We start from the raw sequence: 19,358 nt of genomic DNA, 5'->3' as shown, positions 1-19,358 counted from the left end.
CCTTGGCCGGACCACACCTGCCTACCTGCCTGCCTGCCTGCCTGCCTGCCGGGCCGCGTGCAGCCCAGCCTCCTGCTGGCCAGCCAACAGGGGGCCCTCCCTGCACGGGGCCTGGCGCAGGAGTCGCTCCCGGGAACGGTGCTCCAGTGAGTAGTGAGCGGAAGCCCTGGATGCCCTGTCACCCACCACAGACGTCCGGCCCCCAGCCCGGGCCACCCACCTCGGCGCCACAGCGCAAGTCCCTCGGGGAAGCCGCTGCTCCGGCCGGACCCAACCACACCCTGGCGCGCTCCCTCCCTCACCGGGCTGTCCGCGAGCCAGCAGCCAGTCTGCCCAAGTGCTTCTCCTCACAACCAACGCAGCAGAGCGGGACCCCGCGGGAGAGGGGTGGGCCAGAGCGCAGAAGCGAGGCTCAGACACCTTTGGTCTTGTGGCCTGAGCGCCGCTCGGCGACGGCGGCGGCGGCGGCGGCGGCGGCGGCGGCGGTGCCCGGTGTCCATCTCCCACGCTCGCGGTCCCTGCACAGCCCCGAGCTCCGATCCCTGCCCCCGCCCGCCCTCGCACGCCCCGCACCAGCAAGAAAGCCAGCCGCCAGAGGGGCTGTGCGTCGGGGCCGGGCGGCTGCTGAGAGGAACGTCGGCGCTCAGCCGCAGCGGCCACGCCTCGCCTGCCCTGACTGGGATTCGGGCGCGGGCCAGGCCGCTTCGGCTCCTGGCTTCCTCTGGCGACACCGACAGTCTCGCGGCGGCCGTGGACGGCAGAGAAAGCGCGGGACGGGCCGAGCACGCCTGCGTCCCTCCGTCCCTCGTCCCTCGGTGCTTCCGACCGCCTCGCGCCCTGGGGTCGCCAGCGTGCCCGGAGCCTCTCATTCAGGTGGCCCGTCGGCCTCCTGCTCAAATGGAGCACATGCCCACGGGGCGAGCAGTGACCAGGGTCCGGCGGTTGGCGGCGAGCGCCGCTGGGGCAGCGCCGGGCGCCGGCGGCCATCGGTGCATGGGTGGTTCAGTGGTAGAATTCTCGCCTGCCACGCGGGAGGCCCGGGTTCGATTCCCGGCCCATGCAGCCGCAGCGTCCCCTTTTGGTTCCCGCAGCCCCACAGCGGAGCTGGGCTTCCCCGCTGCCACACTCAAGGCACCGGTCCTGCAACAGCTCGCTCACCACCGCACCTTCCGGCCCCTGTCCTTCCCACGCAGACGCCCCCACCCCACACACACCCGGGAGCCACGCCTCCAGGACCTGACACCTTGCGGGCTCAGCCACTCTTACGCCCAGACCCCTTCCTTGTCCTTGCTCTCGTCCTTACCCCGACCCCGCTTGTGTCACGCTTCTCGCTGTAAGGAACACCCCACACTGGCACCCGCACAGCCCAACCTCTTCACCTTTCGCCACGTTTCCAAGCTCTCTGCCTCACTCTGCCCGCACTGCGAAAGTTATACTATGTTTGCACAACCAGGAGCAAGGAAGTTGCCACCTCTGGGAGTGATACATCCCATTTTCCTGGAGAGTCCCCAAAGCGTCCACTTGCACGAGGAGTTCAAAAAGAAGTCCACACTATCATCGCAGACTGCACTCTAGATTCATGTTCTGACCCTCGACAGAAATACGTTTCCAACACCGGCCCGCTCCTCCACCACTACTGCCACCACCACCATCAGCACGACAAACACCACCCCCTCCCCTGAACCTCTGCTCCCACCAACAGCGTCAGCCCTCGGGACAGCACCACCGGCACCACCACCTCAGCCTCCACCCTACTCCCACAGACACCCCCATCCCACCCCCTATCTCCCCACTTTTCCCCCGATCCTTTCCAAATCCTACGTTGTCAAGGATCCTGCCCTTGCCTCTGTCCCGTTGCCCTCCTTTTTTCCCCCTTCGTCTTCGTCTCCTTTTCGTAGCAGTACGGTTGATTTACAATACTGGGTTACTTTCAGGTGTACAGCCAAGTGATTCAGTTATATGTCCTTTTCCAGGTTATTTTCCATTATACGTTATCACGACATATGAATACAGTTCCCTGTGCTGTACGGCAAATCCTTGTTGCTTCTGTGCTTTATGTATAGTATTTCCCCTCTGTTAATCGCAGCTCCGGATTCTTCCCTGCCCTACACTTTCCCCTTGGGTAACGAACAGTGTGTTTTCCATGTCTGTGAGTCCGTTGCTCTTTGGCACATACATCCGTTTGTAGTACGGTTTAGATTCCACATATCTTTGTGCTTCTCTGCCTGACTTACGTCGCTAAGTGGAGTATACTCTAGGTCCATCCTTATCGGTGCAAATGGCAATATCTCACTCTTTTGTATGGCTGAGTAATATTCCACAGTACATACGTACCACGTCTTCCTGTGCCAGCCATCGGTTGATGGGCACTTGGGTTTTGTCCATGTCTTGGCTGTGGCCCGTAGTGCTGCTGTGAACGTGGGGGTGCATGGATCTCTGCAAATGACAGTTTCTCTCCTTTGCCGATGTGTACCCACGATGGGGAGGGCTGGATCATATGGGAGCTCGTATTCCACCTATTTATTTAGTGTGTTGTTTTTATTTATGCATTTAATATTTACTTATTCATTTACTTATAAGAACTAGTAGCTGTAATTTTGGAAGAAAAGTTGATTAACGATATTGAGTTAGTTTCAGGTGCACAGCAAAGCGGATACTGTCTTCCATGTCTAATATTGTTTCAGATTGCTTTCCATTACAGTTTACTACAGGATATTGAATATCATTCCCGGTGTTATTCTGGAAATCCTTGTTGCTTATGTCTTTTATATGAAGTACGGTGTATCTGTTCATCGCAGCTCCTAATTTATGCCTCCACCCCTCCCGTTCTCCTCGGGGAACCATCAGTGTGTTTCCTATGTCTGTGAGTCTGTTTCTCTTTTGCACATACCTTCTTTTCTATTATGTTTTAGATTCCACGTATGTTTGTGCTTCTCTGTCAGACTTACTTCGCTAAGTGTAATGTTCTCTAGGACCATCCTTATTGTGGCAAATGGCAATATTTCGTTTTCTGAAATGGCTGAGTAATATTCCACAGTACATATATACCGCATCTTTTCCTGTCAGCCAACTGTTGACGGGCACATGGGTTTTTTCTATGTCTTGGCTGCGGCACACAGTGCTGCTGCAAACACGGGGGTGCGTGGATCTCTTCAAACAACAGTTTTTCTCTTTGGCGGATGTGTACCCACGACGGGGATTGCTGGATCATCTGATGGCTCATGTTTCTCCTGTTTATTTTGGTCGTTGTTTTTATTTATTTACTTACTTACTTACTTATAAGTACTAGTACTCGTGGTTTAAGAAGAAGAGTTGATTAACAATATTGAGTTAGTTTCAGGTGTACAGCAAGGGGGATACTGTTTTCCATGTCTAATATTGTTTCAGATTGATTTCCACTACAGGTTATTGCAGGATATTGACTATCACTCCCTGCGTTATTCTGGAAATCCTTGTTGCTTATCTCCTTTATATGAAGTACTGTGTATCTGTTCATCGAGCTCCTAATTTATCCCTCCACCCCTCCTTTTTACCTCGGGTAACCATCACTGTGTCTTCTAGGTCTGTGAGTCTGTTTCTGTTTTGCACATAGATTCATTGGTAGTACTTTTTAGATTCCACATATCTTTGTGCTTCTCTGTCGGACCTACTTCACTAAGTGTAATATTCTCTGGGAGCATTCTTGTTGTGGCAAATGGCAATATTTCATTCTTTTTTATTAATGGCTGAGTAATATCCCATAGTACATATATACCACCTCTTCTTGTACTAGCCACCCGTTGACGGGCACTTGGGTTTTTTTCCCGTGTCTTGGCTACTGCAAATAGTGCCGCTGTGAACGTGGAGGTGCTTGTGCCTTTTTGCACTCTTGTTTCGTCATTGCCGGGTACGTACCCAGGAGTGGGATTGCTGGATCATAGGGGACCTCTCCTTTGGCCTCTTTCAACCTCAACCCCTCCTCCCCCCACCCCCGCCGCCACACACACCTGAGACCGGATGGTTTCTCCCGATGAGAGGTGATGTATATGTCTCTGGGGCAGTAGAATGCCCCCACCCCATTCGGACCCCGCCTAGCCCCTGAGGCGCGCTCCGTTTCTGCTCTTCTCTTGCCTGCCTCCTACCCACCGCCCCCAGTCCCAACCCACTGGTTAGCCTGACCACCTTGCCGCACAGCACACCAGTCTGGCGCGCTCACCCGCCACCCCACCGCGAAGGGGTCCTCTCCCACCGTCTTCCTCGCCCCACAGCCCACTCACACACCCCGCCCTTCCCCCCAGCCTGCCGGCTCGGACCCCTCTCCCCGCCACCTTCCCCTTGTATCCCAGGCCCGACTGTCACATGTCCTGCCCGGAAGTCTCACTTCCGCCAGTGCTCCTCAGACGCACTCCTACTCCAGGCCCACCCCGGCCCCTGATCTGACCCACCCGTACACACGTGCCGGGCCAGGTGCTGCCACCACCCCCAAGCTTCTGCTGAGCCCCTGCCTGAGTGGCCAGCCGCTCTCCCGGGCCAGGTCCCCGCCAGCCCAACACCTCCCGCTCCTGCCCGCGCTCCACCCAGACACCCCAGGCCCTTCCTCGCACCTCCCAGCACGCGGCCCACCGCCGCCCTCTCTCCATGGGGTCCTTCTGCTCCGTTCCCTAACCCGCGTGGGGTGGCCACCGACCGCGGCCACAAACACCTTCATCCCACACTGTCAGCCACCCCCACGGCACCGGCAAGGGCGTTCAGGAAACCTGCTGCGGTGGTGCGAAGCACCCGTCTGCCCACCGGTGCTCCTTTCCACAGGGGATCCGGCTTTGTTAGAAGGCACCGCGTGTGACACCGCCGTCGCCGTCGGCGCTGCCGCCGCTGTCGCCGTGGGGGAAAAGCAGTGCTGATGGAGAGTCCAGACACAGGCGGGGGCGTTTGCTCGTGGCCACGGCCACGGCGGCGAGAGGCGCGGCCCCGGCCACTCGTGTTTGGGGCTGAGGCAAGCGTCCGAAAAGGAAGACACGGGACGTCGAAGGCCTCGAGTGGGCGCGCGCCAGTGCGGCCAAAAGGTTTGGCCGGGGAGGGAGGGTGGAGGTTGCCTGGCAGGGCTTGGGCTGGAGGTGCAGGGCACCGGGCGGCTCTTGTCGGGGCGCCGAGGCCGCGGAGCAAGCGTGGCCTAAAAGTGGGATGTGGACGGTGGGAGGTAGAGAGGCAGAAGAAAGGCTTCCCTGACCGGGAATCGAACCCGGGCCGCGGCGGTGAGAGCGCCGAATCCTAACCACTAGACCACCAGGGAGCGTCAGGCTCTACCACTGCTCCTGCTGGACCCATAGCACCCGCTCGGCGCCACCTTGGCGCCAAGACCCGGCCTTTCCAAGTCCAGCCACGCGCCGCCCCTGGCAATCCACGTGTCCTACCGTCCTTCCTGCTTGCAGCGCCCTCAGAACACTGCGCGCCTGCTTCTCGCACACACAAGAAAAGCCGCTGGGGCCAGCTAGCTCCCTGCTCCCAGCTCTCCCTCACAGGCCCCCGGCCGGCCGGCCGCCCGTGGAGCTCGGTAAAAGGTCAGCCCGCTGCGTTGGCCGGGAATCGAACCCGGGTCAACTGCTTGGAAGGCAGCTATGCTCACCACTATACCACCAACGCTGCACAGCCCGGGCCGCCCCGAGACGCCGGCACCGGGCTCGCCCGAGCGCACTCTCGTCGCCGCCGCCTTCTCCTCCTCCTCCTCCTCCTCCTCCTCCTCCTCCTCCTTCTCTTCCTCCTCCTACTCCCCTTTCTCTTCCTCGTCCTCCTCCTCGTCCTCCTCCTCCTCCTCCTCCTCCTCCTCAGCCGCCGCCGCCGCCGCAGCCGCCGCTTGGAGCAGCCCTGCCCCGACGCCCCGCCGGCCGGCAGCTCTGTGACGTCACAGGCGCCACCAAGGCTCCCCGGCGCCCCACCCGCGCCAGCCCTACGAAGCTGCCCTCGGCCACCGGCCCGACCGCCTCAGGGGGGCGCTCTCGCTGCCTTGCTGCTCCAGGGCCCTCCGCTCCACGCCGCGGCCCGCCCCCGCCCCCGGGGCACGCGTCTTCCAGCCCCCGGCTCGCCAAAGCCCTTCTCCACCGGGCGCTGGGCCAGGCCACTCCCCGCACCGACAGGGGGACGGCACTCATCCGCCTCCCACCCGTCCCGGCAGCTGTGCACCTATGCCGCTGTGCATAGCTGCGCAGCTGTGCGTCGCGACGCAAGGAGCCCCCTGAGACAGCCACTTGGGGCGGGCCGCAATGTCATCGGGCGCTTGTGGGGTCCAGAGGAGGCCGTCGCTCGGCCCTGGCGACTGAGCGCCCGGCGAGGAGGAAGGGCTGGGTGGCTGCAGGGGGGCGAGGGTGGGCAGGCTGGGCACGCGCTGGCGCCCTGCGCCTCGCTGGAGGGCGGAGGGCGGAGGGAGGAGAAGAAGGGCCCTTGGGAGCCAGGCGGCAGGACAGAGAGCGGCGCCAGCCACCAAAAGAGGGCGTGTTGCCTCCCCGTCGGGGAATCGAACCCCGGTCTCCCGCGTGACAGGCGGGGATACTCACCACTATACTAACGAGGACGGCGGCCACCGCCCCCGCGCCCGGCCGCTCTCGGGCTGCCTGCCGACGCCTCCCCCTGCCCTCCGGCCCCCTGCCCACCACGGGCGCCCGGCTCGTGCCCGACCCGACCCGACCCAACGCCACACCAACCGCGTCCTCCAAAGCAGCAGCCCCCGACCCCGACAGGGACCCGGACCCGCGTGGCCCTGAAAACTCCGAGTGCGCGCTGCCTACTGCCTCCGACGCGGGGATCGCGCCGGGTGGAGGGGGCCCGAGACGGAAAGCAAGGCTGCGAGGAGGGGGTGGGCGCGCGCCGGGCCATGGCCGGCGAGGAGACGCGCGGGTGGGGGTCGGCGGCAGGGGCTGGCCCGACGCGGCCCGGCTGCGTCCGGGGCCAGGGGTGGGCGAGGGCGCCACCGCGGCGCAGCCAGGCGCGTCGTCTGGCCGTGCTCCCCGTCGGCCGCCGCGCGCCCGTTCTGTCGCTCACCCAGACGGCCGCGCGCCTGGCGCGGAGCACCGCGCCCCGCCAAGGGCACCGGGGTTCGCGTCGCGTCGGGTCCCAGCCAGCCCAGCGGCCACGCGCACGCCCAGGCCCGCCGTCAGGATGGCCGAGCGGTCTAAGGCGCTGCGTTCAGGTCGCAGTCTCCCCTGGAGGCGTGGGTTCGAATCCCACTCCTGACAAGCCAGCCTTTTGGCCCGCCCGACAAACGCACCCGGCCCTATGGCAGCGCTTTACTGCCTTCCAGTCCGTTCGCGCCCTGCACTCTTGCGGCCTCTCCAAACTCCGGCCCGGACATCCACGCCTCTCAGACGCGGGACCTTCTCAGCCACGGCCGCGGGCCTGGCAGAAACGGCGCACTAGGAACCCTCCGGCGACTGGCTTTCCGGACAAACGCCCTCCCCAGGGGCCAGCTCCTAAGCCCCCTCCTACCTGCACCCCCACCAGAAAAACCTTCAGTCCTTCGCAGCCCATCTTTCCTCACCTGCTTGCGGCTGCTGCTGCTGCTGCTGCTTTTCCTGCCTGCCTGCCTGCCTGCCTGCCTGCCTGCCTGCCTTCGTCCCTCCCTCCCACTCCCACTCCCACGCTCCACCCCGCCCCCACCGCCACACGCAGAACGGCCGCGTGTGGAAAGCCCGTCCACGCCTGGCCCGCCCTCCGACTTCGGCCCGGTGAACAGCGGACTCGCTCTCACAGCCTTTCTTCCACTTCCGCCACCAGCAGCTCTCCCTCTTTCCAACATCCTGTCCTTCCCGCCAGCCCCAACGGCCCGCCTGCCCATTCCATTCCCTCCACAGCCACACCGTCTTGCCGGCCTGTGGTGCGTGCCCTCGGTGCTTTTTCGCCTTGGGACCTTGGCCGGACCACACCTGCCTACCTGCCTGCCTGCCTGCCTGCCTGCCGGGCCGCGTGCAGCCCAGCCTCCTGCTGGCCAGCCAACAGGGGGCCCTCCCTGCACGGGGCCTGGCGCAGGAGTCGCTCCCGGGAACGGTGCTCCAGTGAGTAGTGAGCGGAAGCCCTGGATGCCCTGTCACCCACCACAGACGTCCGGCCCCCAGCCCGGGCCACCCACCTCGGCGCCACAGCGCAAGTCCCTCGGGGAAGCCGCTGCTCCGGCCGGACCCAACCACACCCTGGCGCGCTCCCTCCCTCACCGGGCTGTCCGCGAGCCAGCAGCCAGTCTGCCCAAGTGCTTCTCCTCACAACCAACGCAGCAGAGCGGGACCCCGCGGGAGAGGGGTGGGCCAGAGCGCAGAAGCGAGGCTCAGACACCTTTGGTCTTGTGGCCTGAGCGCCGCTCGGCGACGGCGGCGGCGGCGGCGGCGGCGGCGGCGGCGGTGCCCGGTGTCCATCTCCCACGCTCGCGGTCCCTGCACAGCCCCGAGCTCCGATCCCTGCCCCCGCCCGCCCTCGCACGCCCCGCACCAGCAAGAAAGCCAGCCGCCAGAGGGGCTGTGCGTCGGGGCCGGGCGGCTGCTGAGAGGAACGTCGGCGCTCAGCCGCAGCGGCCACGCCTCGCCTGCCCTGACTGGGATTCGGGCGCGGGCCAGGCCGCTTCGGCTCCTGGCTTCCTCTGGCGACACCGACAGTCTCGCGGCGGCCGTGGACGGCAGAGAAAGCGCGGGACGGGCCGAGCACGCCTGCGTCCCTCCGTCCCTCGTCCCTCGGTGCTTCCGACCGCCTCGCGCCCTGGGGTCGCCAGCGTGCCCGGAGCCTCTCATTCAGGTGGCCCGTCGGCCTCCTGCTCAAATGGAGCACATGCCCACGGGGCGAGCAGTGACCAGGGTCCGGCGGTTGGCGGCGAGCGCCGCTGGGGCAGCGCCGGGCGCCGGCGGCCATCGGTGCATGGGTGGTTCAGTGGTAGAATTCTCGCCTGCCACGCGGGAGGCCCGGGTTCGGTTCCCGGCCCATGCAGCCGCAGCGTCCCCTTTTGGTTCCCGCAGCCCCACAGCGGAGCTGGGCTTCCCCGCTGCCACACTCAAGGCACCGGTCCTGCAACAGCTCGCTCACCACCGCACCTTCCGGCCCCTGTCCTTCCCACGCAGACGCCCCCACCCCACACACACCCGGGAGCCACGCCTCCAGGACCTGACACCTTGCGGGCTCAGCCACTCTTACGCCCAGACCCCTTCCTTGTCCTTGCTCTCGTCCTTACCCCGACCCCGCTTGTGTCACGCTTCTCGCTGTAAGGAACACCCCACACTGGCACCCGCACAGCCCAACCTCTTCACCTTTCGCCACGTTTCCAAGCTCTCTGCCTCACTCTGCCCGCACTGCGAAAGTTATACTATGTTTGCACAACCAGGAGCAAGGAAGTTGCCACCTCTGGGAGTGATACATCCCATTTTCCTGGAGAGTCCCCAAAGCGTCCACTTGCACGAGGAGTTCAAAAAGAAGTCCACACTATCATCGCAGACTGCACTCTAGATTCATGTTCTGACCCTCGACAGAAATACGTTTCCAACACCGGCCCGCTCCTCCACCACTACTGCCACCACCACCATCAGCACGACAAACACCACCCCCTCCCCTGAACCTCTGCTCCCACCAACAGCGTCAGCCCTCGGGACAGCACCACCGGCACCACCACCTCAGCCTCCACCCTACTCCCACAGACACCCCCATCCCACCCCCTATCTCCCCACTTTTCCCCCGATCCTTTCCAAATCCTACGTTGTCAAGGATCCTGCCCTTGCCTCTGTCCCGTTGCCCTCCTTTTTTCCCCCTTCGTCTTCGTCTCCTTTTCGTAGCAGTACGGTTGATTTACAATACTGGGTTACTTTCAGGTGTACAGCCAAGTGATTCAGTTATATGTCCTTTTCCAGGTTATTTTCCATTATACGTTATCACGACATATGAATACAGTTCCCTGTGCTGTACGGCAAATCCTTGTTGCTTCTGTGCTTTATGTATAGTATTTCCCCTCTGTTAATCGCAGCTCCGGATTCTTCCCTGCCCTACACTTTCCCCTTGGGTAACGAACAGTGTGTTTTCCATGTCTGTGAGTCCGTTGCTCTTTGGCACATACATCCGTTTGTAGTACGGTTTAGATTCCACATATCTTTGTGCTTCTCTGCCTGACTTACGTCGCTAAGTGGAGTATACTCTAGGTCCATCCTTATCGGTGCAAATGGCAATATCTCACTCTTTTGTATGGCTGAGTAATATTCCACAGTACATACGTACCACGTCTTCCTGTGCCAGCCATCGGTTGATGGGCACTTGGGTTTTGTCCATGTCTTGGCTGTGGCCCGTAGTGCTGCTGTGAACGTGGGGGTGCATGGATCTCTGCAAATGACAGTTTCTCTCCTTTGCCGATGTGTACCCACGATGGGGAGGGCTGGATCATATGGGAGCTCGTATTCCACCTATTTATTTAGTGTGTTGTTTTTATTTATGCATTTAATATTTACTTATTCATTTACTTATAAGAACTAGTAGCTGTAATTTTGGAAGAAAAGTTGATTAACGATATTGAGTTAGTTTCAGGTGCACAGCAAAGCGGATACTGTCTTCCATGTCTAATATTGTTTCAGATTGCTTTCCATTACAGTTTACTACAGGATATTGAATATCATTCCCGGTGTTATTCTGGAAATCCTTGTTGCTTATGTCTTTTATATGAAGTACGGTGTATCTGTTCATCGCAGCTCCTAATTTATGCCTCCACCCCTCCCGTTCTCCTCGGGGAACCATCAGTGTGTTTCCTATGTCTGTGAGTCTGTTTCTCTTTTGCACATACCTTCTTTTCTATTATGTTTTAGATTCCACGTATGTTTGTGCTTCTCTGTCAGACTTACTTCGCTAAGTGTAATGTTCTCTAGGACCATCCTTATTGTGGCAAATGGCAATATTTCGTTTTCTGAAATGGCTGAGTAATATTCCACAGTACATATATACCGCATCTCTTCCTGTCAGCCAACTGTTGATGGGCACATGGGTTTTTTCTATGTCTTGGCTGCGGCACACAGTGCTGCTGCAAACACGGGGGTGCGTGGATCTCTTCAAACAACAGTTTTTCTCTTTGGCGGATGTGTACCCACGACGGGGATTGCTGGATCATCTGATGGCTCATGTTTCTCCTGTTTATTTTGGTCGTTGTTTTTATTTATTTACTTACTTACTTACTTATAAGTACTAGTACTCGTGGTTTAAGAAGAAGAGTTGATTAACAATATTGAGTTAGTTTCAGGTGTACAGCAAGGGGGATACTGTTTTCCATGTCTAATATTGTTTCAGATTGATTTCCACTACAGGTTATTGCAGGATATTGACTATCACTCCCTGCGTTATTCTGGAAATCCTTGTTGCTTATCTCCTTTATATGAAGTACTGTGTATCTGTTCATCGAGCTCCTAATTTATCCCTCCACCCCTCCTTTTTACCTCGGGTAACCATCACTGTGTCTTCTAGGTCTGTGAGTCTGTTTCTGTTTTGCACATAGATTCATTGGTAGTACTTTTTAGATTCCACATATCTTTGTGCTTCTCTGTCGGACCTACTTCACTAAGTGTAATATTCTCTGGGAGCATTCTTGTTGCGGCAAATGGCAATATTTCATTCTTTTTTATTAATGGCTGAGTAATATCCCATAGTACATATATACCACCTCTTCTTGTACTAGCCACCCGTTGACGGGCACTTGGGTTTTTTTCCCGTGTCTTGGCTACTGCAAATAGTGCCGCTGTGAACGTGGAGGTGCTTGTGCCTTTTTGCACTCTTGTTTCGTCATTGCCGGGTACGTACCCAGGAGTGGGATTGCTGGATCATAGGGGACCTCTCCTTTGGCCTCTTTCAACCTCAACCCCTCCTCCCCCCACCCCCGCCGCCACACACACCTGAGACCGGATGGTTTCTCCCGATGAGAGGTGATGTATATGTCTCTGGGGCAGTAGAATGCCCCCACCCCATTCGGACCCCGCCTAGCCCCTGAGGCGCGCTCCGTTTCTGCTCTTCTCTTGCCTGCCTCCTACCCACCGCCCCCAGTCCCAACCCACTGGTTAGCCTGACCACCTTGCCGCACAGCACACCAGTCTGGCGCGCTCACCCGCCACCCCACCGCGAAGGGGTCCTCTCCCACCGTCTTCCTCGCCCCACAGCCCACTCACACACCCCGCCCTTCCCCCCAGCCTGCCGGCTCGGACCCCTCTCCCCGCCACCTTCCCCTTGTATCCCAGGCCCGACTGTCACATGTCCTGCCCGGAAGTCTCACTTCCGCCAGTGCTCCTCAGACGCACTCCTACTCCAGGCCCACCCCGGCCCCTGATCTGACCCACCCGTACACACGTGCCGGGCCAGGTGCTGCCACCACCCCCAAGCTTCTGCTGAGCCCCTGCCTGAGTGGCCAGCCGCTCTCCCGGGCCAGGTCCCCGCCAGCCCAACACCTCCCGCTCCTGCCCGCGCTCCACCCAGACACCCCAGGCCCTTCCTCGCACCTCCCAGCACGCGGCCCACCGCCGCCCTCTCTCCATGGGGTCCTTCTGCTCCGTTCCCTAACCCGCGTGGGGTGGCCACCGACCGCGGCCACAAACACCTTCATCCCACACTGTCAGCCACCCCCACGGCACCGGCAAGGGCGTTCAGGAAACCTGCTGCGGTGGTGCGAAGCACCCGTCTGCCCACCGGTGCTCCTTTCCACAGGGGATCCGGCTTTGTTAGAAGGCACCGCGTGTGACACCGCCGTCGCCGTCGGCGCTGCCGCCGCTGTCGCCGTGGGGGAAAAGCAGTGCTGATGGAGAGTCCAGACACAGGCGGGGGCGTTTGCTCGTGGCCACGGCCACGGCGGCGAGAGGCGCGGCCCCGGCCACTCGTGTTTGGGGCTGAGGCAAGCGTCCGAAAAGGAAGACACGGGACGTCGAAGGCCTCGAGTGGGCGCGCGCCAGTGCGGCCAAAAGGTTTGGCCGGGGAGGGAGGGTGGAGGTTGCCTGGCAGGGCTTGGGCTGGAGGTGCAGGGCACCGGGCGGCTCTTGTCGGGGCGCCGAGGCCGCGGAGCAAGCGTGGCCTAAAAGTGGGATGTGGACGGTGGGAGGTAGAGAGGCAGAAGAAAGGCTTCCCTGACCGGGAATCGAACCCGGGCCGCGGCGGTGAGAGCGCCGAATCCTAACCACTAGACCACCAGGGAGCGTCAGGCTCTACCACTGCTCCTGCTGGACCCATAGCACCCGCTCGGCGCCACCTTGGCGCCAAGACCCGGCCTTTCCAAGTCCAGCCACGCGCCGCCCCTGGCAATCCACGTGTCCTACCGTCCTTCCTGCTTGCAGCGCCCTCAGAACACTGCGCGCCTGCTTCTCGCACACACAAGAAAAGCCGCTGGGGCCAGCTAGCTCCCTGCTCCCAGCTCTCCCTCACAGGCCCCCGGCCGGCCGGCCGCCCGTGGAGCTCGGTAAAAGGTCAGCCCGCTGCGTTGGCCGGGAATCGAACCCGGGTCAACTGCTTGGAAGGCAGCTATGCTCACCACTATACCACCAACGCTGCACAGCCCGGGCCGCCCCGAGACGCCGGCACCGGGCTCGCCCGAGCGCACTCTCGTCGCCGCCGCCTTCTCCTCCTCCTCCTCCTCCTCCTCCTCCTCCTCCTCCTTCTCTTCCTCCTCCTACTCCCCTTTCTCTTCCTCGTCCTCCTCCTCGTCCTCCTCCTCCTCCTCCTCCTCCTCCTCAGCCGCCGCCGCCGCCGCAGCCGCCGCTTGGAGCAGCCCTGCCCCGACGCCCCGCCGGCCGGCAGCTCTGTGACGTCACAGGCGCCACCAAGGCTCCCCGGCGCCCCACCCGCGCCAGCCCTACGAAGCTGCCCTCGGCCACCGGCCCGACCGCCTCAGGGGGGCGCTCTCGCTGCCTTGCTGCTCCAGGGCCCTCCGCTCCACGCCGCGGCCCGCCCCCGCCCCCGGGGCACGCGTCTTCCAGCCCCCGGCTCGCCAAAGCCCTTCTCCACCGGGCGCTGGGCCAGGCCACTCCCCGCACCGACAGGGGGACGGCACTCATCCGCCTCCCACCCGTCCCGGCAGCTGTGCACCTATGCCGCTGTGCATAGCTGCGCAGCTGTGCGTCGCGACGCAAGGAGCCCCCTGAGACAGCCACTTGGGGCGGGCCGCAATGTCATCGGGCGCTTGTGGGGTCCAGAGGAGGCCGTCGCTCGGCCCTGGCGACTGAGCGCCCGGCGAGGAGGAAGGGCTGGGTGGCTGCAGGGGGGCGAGGGTGGGCAGGCTGGGCACGCGCTGGCGCCCTGCGCCTCGCTGGAGGGCGGAGGGCGGAGGGAGGAGAAGAAGGGCCCTTGGGAGCCAGGCGGCAGGACAGAGAGCGGCGCCAGCCACCAAAAGAGGGCGTGTTGCCTCCCCGTCGGGGAATCGAACCCCGGTCTCCCGCGTGACAGGCGGGGATACTCACCACTATACTAACGAGGACGGCGGCCACCGCCCCCGCGCCCGGCCGCTCTCGGGCTGCCTGCCGACGCCTCCCCCTGCCCTCCGGCCCCCTGCCCACCACGGGCGCCCGGCTCGTGCCCGACCCGACCCGACCCAACGCCACACCAACCGCGTCCTCCAAAGCAGCAGCCCCCGACCCCGACAGGGACCCGGACCCGCGTGGCCCTGAAAACTCCGAGTGCGCGCTGCCTACTGCCTCCGACGCGGGGATCGCGCCGGGTGGAGGGGGCCCGAGACGGAAAGCAAGGCTGCGAGGAGGGGGTGGGCGCGCGCCGGGCCATGGCCGGCGAGGAGACGCGCGGGTGGGGGTCGGCGGCAGGGGCTGGCCCGACGCGGCCCGGCTGCGTCCGGGGCCAGGGGTGGGCGAGGGCGCCACCGCGGCGCAGCCAGGCGCGTCGTCTGGCCGTGCTCCCCGTCGGCCGCCGCGCGCCCGTTCTGTCGCTCACCCAGACGGCCGCGCGCCTGGCGCGGAGCACCGCGCCCCGCCAAGGGCACCGGGGTTCGCGTCGCGTCGGGTCCCAGCCAGCCCAGCGGCCACGCGCACGCCCAGGCCCGCCGTCAGGATGGCCGAGCGGTCTAAGGCGCTGCGTTCAGGTCGCAGTCTCCCCTGGAGGCGTGGGTTCGAATCCCACTCCTGACAAGCCAGCCTTTTGGCCCGCCCGACAAACGCACCCGGCCCTATGGCAGCGCTTTACTGCCTTCCAGTCCGTTCGCGCCCTGCACTCTTGCGGCCTCTCCAAACTCCGGCCCGGACATCCACGCCTCTCAGACGCGGGACCTTCTCAGCCACGGCCGCGGGCCTGGCAGAAACGGCGCACTAGGAACCCTCCGGCGACTGGCTTTCCGGACAAACGCCCTCCCCAGGGGCCAGCTCCTAAGCCCCCTCCTACCTGCACCCCCACCAGAAAAACCTTCAGTCCTTCGCAGCCCATCTTTCCTCACCTGCTTGCGGCTGCTGCTGCTGCTGCTGGTTTTCCTGCCTGCCTGCCTGCCTGCCTGCCTGCCTGCCTGCCTTCGTCCCTCCCTCCCACTCCCACTCCCACGCTCCACCCCGCCCCCACCGCCACACGCAGAACGGCCGCGTGTGGAAAGCCCGTCCACGCCTGGCCCGCCCTCCGACTTCGGCCCGGTGAACAGCGGACTCGCTCTCACAGCCTTTCTTCCACTTCCGCCACCAGCAGCTCTCCCTCTTTCCAACATCCTGTCCTTCCCGCCAGCCCCAACGGCCCGCCTGCCCATTCCATTCCCTCCACAGCCACACCGTCTTGCCGGCCTGTGGTGCGTGCCCTCGGTGCTTTTTCGCCTTGGGACCTTGGCCGGACCACACCTGCCTACCTGCCTGCCTGCCTGCCTGCCTGCCTGCCTGCCTGCCGGGCCGCGTGCAGCCCAGCCTCCTGCTGGCCAGCCAACAGGGGGCCCTCCCTGCACGGGGCCTGGCGCAGGAGTCGCTCCCGGGAACGGTGCTCCAGTGAGTAGTGAGCGGAAGCCCTGGATGCCCTGTCACCCACCACAGACGTCCGGCCCCCAGCCCGGGCCACCCACCTCGGCGCCACAGCGCAAGTCCCTCGGGGAAGCCGCTGCTCCGGCCGGACCCAACCACACCCTGGCGCGCTCCCTCCCTCACCGGGCTGTCCGCGAGCCAGCAGCCAGTCTGCCCAAGTGCTTCTCCTCACAACCAACGCAGCAGAGCGGGACCCCGCGGGAGAGGGGTGGGCCAGAGCGCAGAAGCGAGGCTCAGACACCTTTGGTCCTGTGGCCTGAGCGCCGCTCGGCGACGGCGGCGGCGGCGGCGGCGGCGGCGGCGGCGGTGCCCGGTGTCCATCTCCCACGCTCGCGGTCCCTGCACAGCCCCGAGCTCCGATCCCTGCCCCCGCCCGCCCTCGCACGCCCCGCACCAGCAAGAAAGCCAGCCGCCAGAGGGGCTGTGCGTCGGGGCCGGGCGGCTGCTGAGAGGAACGTCGGCGCTCAGCCGCAGCGGCCACGCCTCGCCTGCCCTGACTGGGATTCGGGCGCGGGCCAGGCCGCTTCGGCTCCTGGCTTCCTCTGGCGACACCGACAGTCTCGCGGCGGCCGTGGACGGCAGAGAAAGCGCGGGACGGGCCGAGCACGCCTGCGTCCCTCCGTCCCTCGTCCCTCGGTGCTTCCGACCGCCTCGCGCCCTGGGGTCGCCAGCGTGCCCGGAGCCTCTCATTCAGGTGGCCCGTCGGCCTCCTGCTCAAATGGAGCACATGCCCACGGGGCGAGCAGTGACCAGGGTCCGGCGGTTGGCGGCGAGCGCCGCTGGGGCAGCGCCGGGCGCCGGCGGCCATCGGTGCATGGGTGGTTCAGTGGTAGAATTCTCGCCTGCCACGCGGGAGGCCCGGGTTCGATTCCCGGCCCATGCAGCCGCAGCGTCCCCTTTTGGTTCCCGCAGCCCCACAGCGGAGCTGGGCTTCCCCGCTGCCACACTCAAGGCACCGGTCCTGCAACAGCTCGCTCACCACCGCACCTTCCGGCCCCTGTCCTTCCCACGCAGACGCCCCCACCCCACACACACCCGGGAGCCACGCCTCCAGGACCTGACACCTTGCGGGCTCAGCCACTCTTACGCCCAGACCCCTTCCTTGTCCTTGCTCTCGTCCTTACCCCGACCCCGCTTGTGTCACGCTTCTCGCTGTAAGGAACACCCCACACTGGCACCCGCACAGCCCAACCTCTTCACCTTTCGCCACGTTTCCAAGCTCTCTGCCTCACTCTGCCCGCACTGCGAAAGTTATACTATGTTTGCACAACCAGGAGCAAGGAAGTTGCCACCTCTGGGAGTGATACATCCCATTTTCCTGGAGAGTCCCCAAAGCGTCCACTTGCACGAGGAGTTCAAAAAGAAGTCCACACTATCATCGCAGACTGCACTCTAGATTCATGTTCTGACCCTCGACAGAAATACGTTTCCAACACCGGCCCGCTCCTCCACCACTACTGCCACCACCACCATCAGCACGACAAACACCACCCCCTCCCCTGAACCTCTGCTCCCACCAACAGCGTCAGCCCTCGGGACAGCACCACCGGCACCACCACCTCAGCCTCCACCCTACTCCCACAGACACCCCCATCCCACCCCCTATCTCCCCACTTTTCCCCCGATCCTTTCCAAATCCTACGTTGTCAAGGATCCTGCCCTTGCCTCTGTCCCGTTGCCCTCCTTTTTTCCCCCTTCGTCTTCGTCTCCTTTTCGTAGCAGTACGGTTGATTTACAATACTGGGTTACTTTCAGGTGTACAGCCAAGTGATTCAGTTATATGTCCTTTTCCAGGTTATTTTCCATTATACGTTATCACGACATATGAATACAGTTCCCTGTGCTGTACGGCAAATCCTTGTTGCTTCTGTGCTTTATGTATAGTATTTCCCCTCTGTTAATCGCAGCTCCGGATTCTTCCCTGCCCTACACTTTCCCCTTGGGTAACGAACAGTGTGTTTTCCATGTCTGTGAGTCCGTTGCTCTTTGGCACATACATCCGTTTGTAGTACGGTTTAGATTCCACATATCTTTGTGCTTCTCTGCCTGACTTACGTCGCTAAGTGGAGTATACTCTAGGTCCATCCTTATCGGTGCAAATGGCAATATCTCACTCTTTTGTATGGCTGAGTAATATTCCACAGTACATACGTACCACGTCTTCCTGTGCCAGCCATCGGTTGATGGGCACTTGGGTTTTGTCCATGTCTTGGCTGTGGCCCGTAGTGCTGCTGTGAACGTGGGGGTGCATGGATCTCTGCAAATGACAGTTTCTCTCCTTTGCCGATGTGTACCCACGATGGGGAGGGCTGGATCATATGGGAGCTCGTATTCCACCTATTTATTTAGTGTGTTGTTTTTATTTATGCATTTAATATTTACTTATTCATTTACTTATAAGAACTAGTAGCTGTAATTTTGGAAGAAAAGTTGATTAACGATATTGAGTTAGTTTCAGGTGCACAGCAAAGCGGATACTGTCTTCCATGTCTAATATTGTTTCAGATTGCTTTCCATTACAGTTTACTACAGGATATTGAATATCATTCCCGGTGTTATTCTGGAAATCCTTGTTGCTTATGTCTTTTATATGAAGTACGGTGTATCTGTTCATCGCAGCTCCTAATTTATGCCTCCACCCCTCCCGTTCTCCTCGGGGAACCATCAGTGTGTTTCCTATGTCTGTGAGTCTGTTTCTCTTTTGCACATACCTTCTTTTCTATTATGTTTTAGATTCCACGTATGTTTGTGCTTCTCTGTCAGACTTACTTCGCTAAGTGTAATGTTCTCTAGGACCATCCTTATTGTGGCAAATGGCAATATTTCGTTTTCTGAAATGGCTGAGTAATATTCCACAGTACATATATACCGCATCTTTTCCTGTCAGCCAACTGTTGACGGGCACATGGGTTTTTTCTATGTCTTGGCTGCGGCACACAGTGCTGCTGCAAACACGGGGGTGCGTGGATCTCTTCAAACAACAGTTTTTCTCTTTGGCGGATGTGTACCCACGACGGGGATTGCTGGATCATCTGATGGCTCATGTTTCTCCTGTTTATTTTGGTCGTTGTTTTTATTTATTTACTTACTTACTTACTTATAAGTACTAGTACTCGTGGTTTAAGAAGAAGAGTTGATTAACAATATTGAGTTAGTTTCAGGTGTACAGCAAGGGGGATACTGTTTTCCATGTCTAATATTGTTTCAGATTGATTTCCACTACAGGTTATTGCAGGATATTGACTATCACTCCCTGCGTTATTCTGGAAATCCTTGTTGCTTATCTCCTTTATATGAAGTACTGTGTATCTGTTCATCGAGCTCCTAATTTATCCCTCCACCCCTCCTTTTTACCTCGGGTAACCATCACTGTGTCTTCTAGGTCTGTGAGTCTGTTTCTGTTTTGCACATAGATTC

At 61.2% G+C, this 19,358-nt stretch overlaps 10 non-coding genes across 10 annotated transcripts; 4 read left to right on the top strand and 6 right to left on the bottom strand.

Moving 5' to 3' along the window:
* The first annotated feature begins 991 nt into the window (after positions 1 to 991).
* On the top strand, positions 992 to 1,062 carry TRNAG-GCC (transfer RNA glycine (anticodon GCC)). The gene has a single exon. It is a non-coding gene; the product is annotated as a tRNA-Gly (tRNA).
* A 4,135-nt stretch (positions 1,063 to 5,197) lies between these two features.
* TRNAE-CUC (transfer RNA glutamic acid (anticodon CUC)) lies at positions 5,198 to 5,269 on the bottom strand. The gene has a single exon. It is a non-coding gene; the product is annotated as a tRNA-Glu (tRNA).
* Positions 5,270 to 5,547: 278 nt separating this feature from the next.
* TRNAG-UCC (transfer RNA glycine (anticodon UCC)) lies at positions 5,548 to 5,619 on the bottom strand. Its single transcript has one exon. It is a non-coding gene; the product is annotated as a tRNA-Gly (tRNA).
* Positions 5,620 to 6,472: 853 nt separating this feature from the next.
* On the bottom strand, positions 6,473 to 6,544 carry TRNAD-GUC (transfer RNA aspartic acid (anticodon GUC)). Its single transcript has one exon. It is a non-coding gene; the product is annotated as a tRNA-Asp (tRNA).
* A 578-nt stretch (positions 6,545 to 7,122) lies between these two features.
* TRNAL-CAG (transfer RNA leucine (anticodon CAG)) lies at positions 7,123 to 7,205 on the top strand. Its single transcript has one exon. It is a non-coding gene; the product is annotated as a tRNA-Leu (tRNA).
* Positions 7,206 to 13,072: 5,867 nt separating this feature from the next.
* Positions 13,073 to 13,144, bottom strand: TRNAE-CUC (transfer RNA glutamic acid (anticodon CUC)). Its single transcript has one exon. It is a non-coding gene; the product is annotated as a tRNA-Glu (tRNA).
* Positions 13,145 to 13,422: 278 nt separating this feature from the next.
* TRNAG-UCC (transfer RNA glycine (anticodon UCC)) lies at positions 13,423 to 13,494 on the bottom strand. The gene has a single exon. It is a non-coding gene; the product is annotated as a tRNA-Gly (tRNA).
* Positions 13,495 to 14,347: 853 nt separating this feature from the next.
* TRNAD-GUC (transfer RNA aspartic acid (anticodon GUC)) lies at positions 14,348 to 14,419 on the bottom strand. Its single transcript has one exon. It is a non-coding gene; the product is annotated as a tRNA-Asp (tRNA).
* A 578-nt stretch (positions 14,420 to 14,997) lies between these two features.
* TRNAL-CAG (transfer RNA leucine (anticodon CAG)) lies at positions 14,998 to 15,080 on the top strand. Its single transcript has one exon. It is a non-coding gene; the product is annotated as a tRNA-Leu (tRNA).
* Positions 15,081 to 16,753: 1,673 nt separating this feature from the next.
* On the top strand, positions 16,754 to 16,824 carry TRNAG-GCC (transfer RNA glycine (anticodon GCC)). Its single transcript has one exon. It is a non-coding gene; the product is annotated as a tRNA-Gly (tRNA).
* Positions 16,825 to 19,358: the final 2,534 nt, after the last annotated feature.

Source organism: Eubalaena glacialis, unplaced genomic scaffold (genome assembly GCF_028564815.1).
Source record: "Eubalaena glacialis isolate mEubGla1 unplaced genomic scaffold, mEubGla1.1.hap2.+ XY scaffold_353, whole genome shotgun sequence".
Lineage (NCBI taxonomy): Eukaryota > Metazoa > Chordata > Mammalia > Artiodactyla > Balaenidae > Eubalaena > Eubalaena glacialis.
The sequence above is the reverse complement of the archived record's forward strand: the minus strand, read 5'-3'. Positions and strand labels throughout refer to the sequence as shown.